The sequence below is a fragment of the Eriocheir sinensis genome, chromosome 18, assembly GCF_024679095.1.
Source record: "Eriocheir sinensis breed Jianghai 21 chromosome 18, ASM2467909v1, whole genome shotgun sequence".
Lineage (NCBI taxonomy): Eukaryota > Metazoa > Arthropoda > Malacostraca > Decapoda > Varunidae > Eriocheir > Eriocheir sinensis.
In genome coordinates, this window is record NC_066526.1 from 6,664,467 (window position 1) to 6,679,031 (window position 14,565).

Consider the following 14,565-nt stretch of genomic DNA (forward strand, 5'->3'; position numbering starts at 1 on the left):
TACGTTATTTTAAGTGTATTTGTTTATGTATTTTCATTCAAATTTACATTATTTTATGTGTATTTTGTGTATGTATTTCAATACAAATTTACCTAATTTTATGTGTATTTTGTATATTTATTTTCATACAAATTTAAAATATTTTTGTGTATTTTTGTATGTAGTTTGATACAAATTTAGGTAATTTTATGTGTATTTTGTATATCTATTTTCATACAAATACACATTCTTTTATTGATATTTTGTTTATTTATTTTGACGCGAATTTACATTATTTAATGTGTATTTTGTATATATGTTTTTATACGTATTTACATCATTTCATGTGTATTTTGTATAGTTTTAAACAAATTTATATTATTTAATGTGTATTTTGTATATATATATATATATATATATATATATATATATATATATATATATATATATATATATATATATTTATACAAATACACATTCATTTATTGGTATTTTGTTTCTTTATATTGATACTAATTTACATTATTTTATGTGTATTTTTTATACATTTTTTATACGTATTTACTTAATTTTATGTGTATTTTGTATATTTATATTTTATAGAAATCTACCTTATTTCATGTGTATTCGTACATATATTTTGAAACAAATTTACATTGTTTATATGTATTTTGCATATCTATTTTTGTGTATTCTGTATTTATTTTTGTTATACGTAGAATAATGTAAAATCGTATCAAAATAAGTACACAGAATATCAATAAAGTAATTTAAATTTGTATGAAAATAAAGATGCAAAATACCCATAAGATAAAGAATTTTTTTTTTAATACATATACAAAAATACTCATCGAATAATGAAATTTGTATTAATATTAATATACAAAATGCACACATACAATAAGGTAAATTTGTATTGAAAAAAAACACGCAAAATACAAATAAAACAGTGTTAATTTGTTTCAAAATATATATACGAATACACATAAAATAACGTAGATTTCTATAGAAATATATATACAAAATACACATGAAATTATGTAAATACGTATAAAAATATATATATATATAAAATACATATTAAGTAATGTAAATTCGTGTCAAAATAAATAAACAAAATATCATGAAAAGAATATGTATTTGTATAAAAATAAATAATAGATAATAAATTTGTATGAAATATATATGCAAGATACACATTAAATAATGTAAATATGTATAAAAAAATATATATACAAAAAACAAATAGAATAATGTAAAATCGTATCAAAATAAATACACTGAATATTAATAAAATAATGTAAATTTGTATTAAAAAATAAAGATGCAAAATTCCCATCAAATAGCGAATTTCTTATAAAAATATATATACCAAAATACACATAAAATATTTAAATTTGTATTGAAATAAATATACAAAATTCACTTACAATAAGGTAAACTTCTATTGAAAGAGATATGCAAAAATACATATAAAACAATTTAAAATTTGTTTCAAAATATATATACGAATACACATAAAATAACGTAGATTTCTATAAAAATATATATACAAAATACACATAAAATTAGGTAAATACGTATAAAAAAATGTAAACAAAATACACATAAAATAATATAAATTCGAAACAAAAAAACAAAACAAAATACCAATAAAAGAATGTGTATTTGTATAAATATAAATGTACAAAATACACATACAAAATAAACATAAAATAAGGTAAATTTGTAATGAAATATATGTACAAAATACACATAAAATAATGTAAATGTATATGAAAATATATAACCAAATACACATAAAATACCATGAATTTGTATAAAATTATATATTCAAAATAAATATTAAATAATGTAAATGCGTATAAAAATATATATATATATAAAGTACATATAAAATAATGTAAATTCGCATCAATATAAATCAACAAAATACCAATAAAATAATATATATTTGAATGAAAATAGATTTACAAAATACACATCACATAACTAAAATTTGTATTGAAATATATACAAAAATACATAGAAATAATTTGAATTTGTATGAAAAGAGATATTGAAAATACACATAAAACTAGGTAAATTTCTTTTGAAATATATATACAAAATACCCATAAAATATTGTAAATTTGTGTCAAAATATATAAACAAATACACATAAAATAACGTAAATTTGTATGAAAAATATATACAAAATACACATAGAATAATGTCAAATCGTATCAAAATGAATGAGCAGAATATCAATTAAATAACGTAAATTTGTATGAAAATAAAGATGCAAAATACCCATAAAATAAAGCATATTTTTATAAAAATACATATACAAAAATACACATAGAATAATTAAATTTGTGTTAAAATTAATATACAAAATGCATATACAATAAGGTAAATTTGTATTGAAAAAATATGCAAAATACACATAAAAGTGTAAATTTGTTTAAAAATCTATATACGAATACACATAATATAACGTAGATTTCTATAGAAATACATATACAAAATACACATGAAATGATGTAAATACGTATAAAAATATATATACAAAATACACATTAAATAATTTAAATTCTCGTCAAAATAAATAAACAAAATATCAATAAAAGAATGTGTATTTGTAAGAAAATAGATATACAAAATACTCATAAAATATCCTAAGTTTGTATAAAACTATATACAAAAATACACAAAAATGATTTAAATTTGAATGAAAAAAAATATACAAAATACACATAAAATTATTTTGTATATCTATTTCATACAAATGTACGTTATTTTATGTGAATTTGTCTTCATTTCATACAAATTTACATTATTTTATGTGTATTTTGTACATGTATTTAAATACAAATTTAACTAATTATATGTGTATTTTGTATATCTATTTTCATACAAATTGAAATTTATTTTTTTGTTTTTTTGTATATATTTTTATTCAAATTTTCGTAATCTTATAGAAATATATGTACCAAAATACACATAAAATATTTAAATTTGCATTGAAATAAATATACAAAATGCACATACAATAAGGTAAATTTGTATTGAAAGAGATATGCAAAAATACACATAAAACAATGTAAATTTGTTTCAAAATATATATACGAATACAAATAAAAAAACGTAGATTTCTATAAAAATATATATACAAAATGCACATAAAATTAAGTAAATACGTATAAAAAATGTATACAAAATACACATAAAATAATGTAAATTCGAATTAAAATAAATAAACAAAATACCAATAAAAGAAAGTGTATTTGGATAAATATAAATATACAAAATACACATACAAAATAAACATAAAATAAGGTAGATTTGTAATAAAATATATGTACAAAATACACATAAAATAATGTAAATTTATATGAAAATATATATACAAATACACATAAAATACCATGAATTTGTATAAAAATATATATTCAAAATAAATATTAAATAATGTAAAAGCGTATAAAAATATATATACAAAGTACATATGCAATAATGTAAATTCGTATCAATATAAATCAACAAAACACCAATAAAATAATATATATTTGAATGAAAATAAATTTACAAAATACACATAATATAACTAAAATTTGTATTAAAATATATACAAAAATACATAGAAATAATTTGAGTTTGAATGAAAAAAGATATACAAAATACATATAAAACTAGGTAAATTTCTTTTGAAATGTATATACAAAATACCCATAAAATATTGTAAATTTGTGTCAAAATATATAAACAAATACATTTAAAATAACGTAAATTTGTATGAAAAATATATACAAAGTACACATAGAATAATGTCAATTCGTATCAAAATGAATGAGCAGAATATTAATATATATTTTGAAACAAATTTACATTGTTTTATATGTATTTTTGCATATCTCTTTCAATACAAATTTACCTTATTGTATGTGCATTTTGTATATTTATTTCAATACAAATTTAAATCTTATATGTGTATTTTTGTATATATATTTTTATAAGAAATGCGCTATTTTATGGGAATTTTGCATCTTTATTTTCATACAAATTTACATTATTTTATTAATATTCGGTGTATTTATTTTGATACGATTTTACATTATTCTATTTGTTTTTTGTATATACCCTTTTATACATATTTACATTATTTAATGTGTATCTTGCATACATATTTTATACAAATTTATTATCTATTATCTATTTTCATACAAATACACATTCTTTTCATGATATTTTGTTTATTTATTTTGACACGAATTTACATTATTTGATATGTATTTTGTATATATATTTTTATACGTATTTACATAATTTCATATGTATTTTGTATATATATTTCTATAGAAATCTACTTTATTGTATGTGTATTCGTATATATATTTTGAAACAAATTTACATTGTTTTATATGTATTTTTGAATATCTCTTTCAATACAAATTTACCTTACTGTATATGCATTTTGTATATTTATTTCAATACAAATTTAAATATTTTATGTGTATTTTGGTATATATATTTTTATAAAAAATGTGATAATTTTTGAGAATTTTGCATCATTATTTTAATACAAATTTACATTATTTTATTGATATTCTGTGTATTTATTTTGATACGATTTTACATTATTCTATTTGTTTTTTGTATATATTTTTTTATACACATTTACATTATTTAATGTGTATCTTGCACATATATTTTATACAAATTTACATTATTTTAAGTGTATTTGTTTATATATTTTCATTCAAATTTACATTATTTGATGTGTATTTTGTATATGTATTTCAATACAAATTTACCTAATTTTATGTGTATTTTGTATATTTCTTTTCAAACAAATTTAAATTATTTTTTTGTATTTTTGTATATAGTTTTATTCAAAGTTAGGTTATTTTATGTACGCAATTACAGTATTTAGTGTGTGTTTTGTATATATATTTTTATGCAAATTTACTTTATTTTATGTGCATTTTTGTACATATATTTTTATAGAAATTTGCGTTATTTGTATATGTTTTCTCATACAAATTTACATTATTTTATTGCTATTTTGTTTATTTATTTTGATACGAATTACATGATTATATGTGTATTTTGTACATATTTTTAATACGTATTTACATTACTTAATGTGTATTTTGTTTATATATTTTTAAACAAATCTACGTTATTATATGTATTTGTATAAATATTTTGATACAGATTTACATTATTTTATGTATTGTGTATGTACATTTTAATATAAATTTAGCTTATTTTAGCCGTATTTGTATATATATTTTCATACAAATTTAATAACTTTTGTGTATTTTTGTATATAGTTTTATACAAATTTACGATATTTTATGTGTATTTTGTATTTTTATATTTATACAAATACACTTTCTTTTACTGGTATTTTGTTTATTTATTTTGATTTCATTTTTATGTGTATTTTGTATTCATTTTTTTATACGTATTTACTTCATTTTATGTGTATTTTGTATATATTTTTATAGAAATCAACGTTATTTTATGTGTATTCGTATAAATATTTTGAAACAAATTTACATTTTTTTGTATGTATTTTGCATATCTATTTCAATACAAATTTATCTTACAGTATGTGCATTTTTTATATTTATTTTAATACAAATTTTAATATTTTATGTGTATTTTGGTATATATATTTTTATAAAAAATGCGTTATTTTATGGCTATTTTGCATCTTTATTTTCATACAAATTTACATTATTTTATTAATATTCTGTGTATTTATTTTGATACGATTTTACATTATTCTATTTGTGTTTTGTATATATTTTTTTTATACATATTTACATTATTTAATTAGTATTTTGTATATATATCTGATACAATTTTACGTTATTTTAAGTGTATATGTTTATATATTTTCATTCAAACTTCCATTATTTTATGTGTATTTTGTATATGTATTTCAATACAAATTTACCTTATTTTATGTGTATTTTGTATATTTATTTTCATACAAATTTAAATGATTTTTGTGTATTTTTGTATATAGTCTTATACAAACTTAGGTTATTTTATGAGTATTTTGTATATCTATTTTCATACAAATACACATTCTTTTATTGATATTTTGTTTATCTATTTTGACGAGAATTTAAATTATTTAATGTGTATTTTGTATATATATTTTTATACGTATTTACATCATTTCATGTGTATTTTGTATATATATTTCTATAGAAATCTACATTATATTATGTGTATTCGTATATAGATTTTTAAACAAATTTACACTTTTATGTGTATTTTGCATATTTTTTCAATACAAATTTACCTTATTGTATATGCATTTTGTATATTAATTTTAATACAAATTTAATTATTCTATGTGTATTTTTGTATATGTATTTTTATAAAAATATGCTTTATTTTATGGGTATTTTGCATCTTTATTTTCATACAAATTTACGTTATTTTATTGATATTCTGCTCATTCACTTTGATACGATTTGACATTATTCTATATGTATTTTGTATATATTTTTCATACAAATTTACGTTATATTATGTGTATTTGTTTATATATTTTGACACAAATTTACAATATTTTATGGGTATTTTGTATATATATTTCAAAAGAAATTTACCTAGTTTTATGTGTATTTTGAATATCTATTTTCATACAAACTCAAATTATTTTTATGTTTTTTTGTATATATTTCAATACAAATTTTAGTTATGTTATGTGTATTTTGTAAATCTATTTTCATTCAAATATATATAATTTTATTGGTATTTTGTTGATTTATATTGATACGAATTTACATTATTTTATATGTACTTTTTATATATATTTTTATACGCATTTACATTATTTAATATTTATTTTGAATATATATTTTTATACAAATTCATGGTATTTTATGTGCATTTGTATATATATTTTCATATGAATTTACATTATTTCATGTGTATTTTGTACATATATTTCATTACAAATTTACCTTATTTTATGTTTATTTTGTATGTGTATTTTGTACATTTATATTTATACAAATACACATTCTTTTATTGGTATTTTGTTTATTTATTTTGTTTCGAATTTATATTATTTTATGTGTATTTTGTTTACATTTTTTTATACGTATTTACCTAATTTTATGTGTATTTTGTATATATATTTTTATATAAATCTACGTTAATTTATGTGTATTCGTATATATATTTTGAAACAAATTTACATTGTTTTATATGTATTTTTGCATATCTCTTTCAATAGAAGTTTACCTTATTGTATGTGCATTTTGAATATTTATTTCAATACAAATTTAAATATTTTATGTGTATTTTGGTATATATATTTTTATAAGAAATGCGCTATTTTATGGGAATCCTGCATCTTTATTTTCATACAAATTTACATTATTTTATTAATATTCGGTGTATTTATTTTCATACGATTTTACATTATTCTATTTGTTTTTTGTATATATTTTTTTTATACATATTTACATTATTTAATGTGTATCTTGCATATATATTTAATACATATTTATTATCTATTATCTATTTTCATACAAATACACATTCTTTTCATGATATTTTGTTTATTTATTTTGACACGAATTTACATTACTTAATATGTATTTTATATATAAATTTTTTTACGTATTTACATAATTTCATGTGTATTTTGTATATATACTTCTATAGAAATCTACGTTATTTTATATGTATTCGTATATATATTTTGAAACAAATTTACACTGTTTTATTTGTATTTTGCGTTTTTTTTTTCAATACAAATTTACCTTATTGTATGTGTGCATTTTGTATATTAATTTTAATACAAATTAAATTATTCTATGTGTATTTTTGTATATGTATTTAAAAAAAAATATGCTTTATCTTATGGGTATTTTGCATCTTTATTTTCATACAAATTTAAATTATTTTATTGATATTCAGTGTACTTATTTTGATACGATTTTACATTATTCTATGTATAACAAAAATAAATACAGAATACACAAAAATAGATATGCAAAATACATATAAACAATGTAAATTTGTTTCAAAATAGATATACGAATACACATGAAATAAGGTAGATTTCTAAAAAAATATATATATACAAAATACACATAAAATTAATTAAATACGTATAAAAAATGTATACAAAAAACACATAAAATAATGTAAATTAGTATCAAAATAAATAAACAAAATACCAATAAAAGAATGTGTATTTGTATAAATATATATATACAAAATACACATTAAATAATATAAATTTGCTTAAAACTATACAAAATACACATGAAATGATGTAAATACGTATAAAAATATATATACAAAATACACATTAAATAATGTAAATTCGCGTCAAAATAAATAAACAAAATATCAATAAAAGAATGTGTATTTGTATGAAAATAGATATACAAAATACACATAAAATAACTTAAATTTGTATCAAACTATATACAAAAATAGACAAAAATATTTTTAATTTGTATGAAAATAAATATACAAAATACACATCAAATTAGGTAAATTTGTATTGAAATACATACACAAAATACACATAAAATAATGTAAATTGGAATGAAAATACATAAACAAATACACTTAAAATAACGCAAGTTTGTATAAAAAAATATGTACAAAACACAAATAGAATAATGTAAAATCGTATCAAAATAAATACACAGAATATTAATAAAATAATGCAAATTTGTATGAAAATAAAGACGCAAAATACCCATAAAATAACGCATTTTTTTTTATAAAAATATACATACCAAAATACACATAAAAAAATAAAATTTGTATTAAAATAAATATACAAAAAAGACATACAATAAGGTAAATTTGTATTGAAATAGATATGCAAAATACATATAAAATAATGTAAATTTGTCTCAAAATATATATACGAATACACATAAAATAACGTAGATTTCTGTAAAAAATATATATACAAAATACACATAAAATGAAGTAAATACGTATAAAAAAATGTACACAAAATACACATAAAATAATGTAAATTCGTATCAAAATAAATAAACAAAATACCAATAAAAGAATGTGTATTTGTATAAATATAAATATACAAAATACACATAAAATAACGTAAATTTATATAAAACTATATACAAAAATACACAGAAGTAGTTAAATTTGTATGAAAATATATACAAAATACACACAAAATAAGCTAAATTTGAATTGAAATATATATACAAAATACATGAAATAAAGTAAATTTGTATCAAAATATTTATACAAATACACATATAATAACGTAAATTTGTATGAAAATATATAAACAAAATACATATTAAATAATGTAAATACGTATAAAAAAATATGTACAAAATACACATATAATCATGTAATTCGTATCAAAATAAATAAACAAAATACCAATAAAATAATATAAATTTGTATGAGTAAACGTGTATGTTGCATATTTTTTCAATACAAATTTACCTTATTATATACGCATTTTGTATATTAATTTTAATACAAATTTAATTAATTGATGTGTATTTTTGTATCTGTATTTTTATAAACATATGCTTTATTTTTTGGGCATTTTGCATCTTTATTTTCATACAAATTTACATTATTTTATTGATATTCTGCTCATTCATTTTGATACGAATTGACATTAATCTATTTGTATTTTGTATATATTTTTCATACAAATTTACGTTATTTTATGTGTATTTGTTTATATATTTTGACACAAATTTACAATATTTTATGGGTATTTTGTATATACATTTGAAAAGAAATTAACCTAGTTTTATGTGTATTTTGTATATCTATTTTCATACAAACTCAAATTATTTCTATGTATTTTTGTAAATATTTTAATACAAATTTTAGTTATGTTATGTGTATTTTGTAAATTTATTTTCATTCAAATATATATTATTTTATTGGTGTTTTGTTGATTTATATTGATACGAATTTACATTATTTTATATGTACTTTGTATATATATTTTTATACGCTTTTACATTATTTAATATTTATTGTGAATATATATTTTTATGCAAATTCATGGTATTTTATGTGTATTTGTATATATATTTTCATATAAATTTACATTATTTTATGTGTATTTTGTATATATATTTTATTACAAATCTACCTTATTTTATGTTTATTTTGTATGTGTATTTTGTATATTTATATTTATCCAAATACGCATTCTTTTATTGGTATTTTGTTTATTTATTTTAATTCGAGTTTACATTATTTTATGTGTATTTTGTATACATTTTTTTATACGTATTTATTTAATTTTATGTGTATTTTGTAAATATATTTTTATAGAAATCTACGTTTTTTTATTTGTATTCGTATATATATTTTGGAACAAATTTACATTGTTTTATATGTATTTTTGCATATCTCTTTCAATACAAATTTACCTTATTGTATGTGCATTTTGTATATTTATTTCAATGCAAATTTAAATATTTTATGTGTATTTTGGTATATATATTTTTATAAGAAATGCGCTATTTTATGGGAATTTTGCATCTTTATTTTCATACAAATTTACATTATTTTATTAATATTCGGTGTATTTATTTTGATACGATTTTACATTATTCTATTTGATTTTGTATGTACTTTTTTATACATATTTACATTATTTAATGTGTATCTTGCATATATATTTCATACAAATTTATTATCTATTATCTATTTTCATACAAATACACATTCTTTTCATGATATTTTGTTTATTTATTTTGACACGAATTTACATTATTTGATATGTATTTTGTATATATATTTTTATACGTATTTACATAATTTCATATGTATTTTGTATATATTTCTATAGAAATCTACTTTATGTGTATTCGTATATATATTTTGAAACAAATTTACATTGTTTTATATGTATTTTTGAATATCTCTTTCAATACAAATTTACCGTACTGTATATGCATTTTGTATATTTATTTCAATACAAATTTAAATATTTTATGTGTATTTTGGTAAATATATTTTTATAAAAAATGCGATAATTTTTGGGAATTTTGCATCTTTATTTTCATACAAATTTACATAATTTTATTGATATTCTGTGTATTTATTTTGATACGATTTTACATTATTCTATTTGTTTTTTGTATATATTTTTTTATACACATTTACATTATTTAATGTGTATCTTGCATATATATTTTATTCAAATCTACGTTATTTTAAGTGTATTTGTTTATATATTTTCATTCAAATTTACATTATTTGATATGTATGTTGTATATGTATTTCAATACAAATTTACCTAATTTTATGTGTATTTTGTATATTTCTTTTCAAACAAATTTAAACTATTTTTGTGTATTTTTGTATATAGTTTTATACAAATTTAGGTTATTTTATGTACGCAATTACATTATTTTGTGTGTGTTTTGTATATCTATTTTTATGAAAATTTACTTTATTTTATGTGCATTTTTTTACATATATGTTTAAAGAAATTTGCGTTATTTGTATATGTTTTCTCATACAAATTTACATTATTTTATTGCTATTTTGTTTATTTATTTTGAACGAATTACATGATTATATGTGTATTTTGTACATATTTTTTATACATATTTACATTACCTAATGTGTATTTTGTTTATATATTTTCAAACAAATCTACGTTATTATATATATTTGTATAAATATTTTGATACAGATTTACATTATTTTATGTATTTTGTATGTACATTTCAATTCAAATTTAGCTTATTTTAGCTGTATTTTGTATATATATTTTCATACAAATTTAATTATTTCTCTGCATTTTTGTATATAGTTTTATACAAATTTACGATATTTTATGTGTATTTTGCATATTTATATTTATACAAATACACATTCTTTTACTAGTATTTTGTTTATTTATTTTGATACGATTTTTTTGTGTATTTTGTATTCATTTTTTTATACGTATTTACTTCATTTTATGTGTATTTTGTATATATTTTTATAGAAATCTACGTTATTTTATGTGTATTCGTATATATATTTTGAAACAAATTTACATTGTTTTATATGTATTCTGCATATCTATTTCAATACAAATTTACCTTATAGTATGTGCATTATTTATATTTATTTTAATTCAAATTTTAATATTTTATGTGTATTTTGGTATATATATTTTTATAAAAAATGCGTTATTTTATGGCTATTTTGCATCTTTATTTTCATACAAATTTACATTATTTTATTAATATTCTGTGTATTTATTTTTGATACGATTTTACATTATTCTATTTTGTATATATATTTGATACAAATTTACGTTATTTTAAGTGTTTATGTTTATATATTTTCATTCAAATTTCCATTATTTTATGTGTATGTTGTATATGTATTTCAATTCAAATTTACCTAACTTTATGTGTATTTTGTATATTTATTTTCATACAAATTTAAACAATTTTTGTGTAATCTCGAATATAGTTTTATACAAACTTTGGTTATTTTATGAGTATTTTTGTATATCTATTTTCATACAAATACACATTCTTTTATTGATATTTAATTTATTTATTTTGACGAGAATTTAAATTATTTAATGTGTATTTTGTATATATATATTTTTATACGTATTTACGTCATTTCATGTGTATTTTGTATATATATTTCTAAAGAAATCTCCGTTATTTTATGTGTATTCGTATATAGATTTTTAAACAAATTTACACTTTTATGTGCATTTTGTATATTTTTTCAATACAAATTTACCTTATTGTACCTGCATTTTGTATATTAATTTTAATACAAATTTAATTATTCTATGTGTATTTATGTATATGTATTTTGAAAAAAATATGCTTTATTTTATGGGTATTTTGCATCTTTATTTTCATACAAAATTACATTATTTTATTGATATTCTGTGTATTTATTTTGATACGATTTTACATTATTCTATGTATATTTTGTATATCTATTTTATGCAAATGTACGTTATTTTATGTGAATTTGTTTTCATTTCATACAAATTTACATTATTTTATGTGTATTTTGTACATGTATTTAAATACAAATTTAACTAATTATATGTGTATTTTGTATATCTATTTTCATTCAAATTGAAATTTATTTTTTTGTTTTTTTGTATATATTTTTATTCAAATTTTCGTAATTTTATGTGTATTTTGTATATTCATTTTCCTACAAATATATGTTCTTTTATCGGAATTTTGTTTAATTATTTTGATACGAATTTTCATTTTTTTAGGTGTATTTGATATATATATTTTTATACTTATTTACATAATTTTTTATGTATTTTGAATATATATTTTCTTAGAAATGTACTCTATATGTTTATACAAAAAAACACAAAAATAATTTAAATTTGTATGAAAATAAATATACAAAATACACATAAAATTAGGTAAATTTGTATTGAAATACATATATAAAATACTCTTAAAATAATGTAAATTTGAATGAAATTATATAAACAAATTCACTTAAAATAACGTTAATTTGTATAAAATATATATAAAAAATACACATTAAATAATGAAAATATGAATAAAAAAATAAATACAAAACACAAATAGTATAATATAAAATCGTATCGAAATATATACACAGAATATTAATAAAATAATGTACATTTGTATGAAAACTAAGAAGCAAAATACCTATAAAATAACGCATTTTTTATAAAATTATATATAACAAAATACACATAAAATATTTGAATTTGTATTAAAATAAATATACAAAATGCACATACAATAAGGTAAATTTGTATTGAAATATATATGCAAAATACATATAAAACAATGTAAATTTCTTTCAAAATATATATACGAATACACATAAAATAACGTAGATTTCTATAAATATATATATATATATATATATATATATATATATATATATATATATATATATATATATATATATATATATATATATATATATATACAAAATACAAATAAAATTAAGTAAATACAGATCAAAATTTATACAAAATACACATAAATAATGTAAATTCATAAATATAAATAAACTAAATACCAATAAGAGAGTGTGTATTTGTATAAATATAAATATACAAAATGCATAAAATAACGTAAATTTGTAAAACTATATACAAAATACACAGAAGTAAATAAATTTGTATGAAAATAGATATACAAAATACACACAAAATAAGCTAAATTTGAATTGAAATATATATACAAAATACATAAAATAAAGTAAATTCGTTTCAAAATATTTTTAACAAATAGACATATAATAACGTAGCTTTGTAAAAAAATATATAAACAAAAAACACATTAAGTAATGTAAATACGTATAAAAAAATATTTACAAAATACATAAATAATCAAGTCATTCGTATCAAAATAAATAAACAAAAAACTAATTAAATAATGTAAATTTGTATGAGAAAACATATACAAAATACACATAAAATAACGTTTTAGGTTTCTAAAAAAAATATATGTACAAAAATGCATATAAAATTAGTTTGCATAAAAAAATATATACAAAACACACATTAGATAATGTAAGTGAGTATAAAAATTTGTATACAAAATACCTATGAAA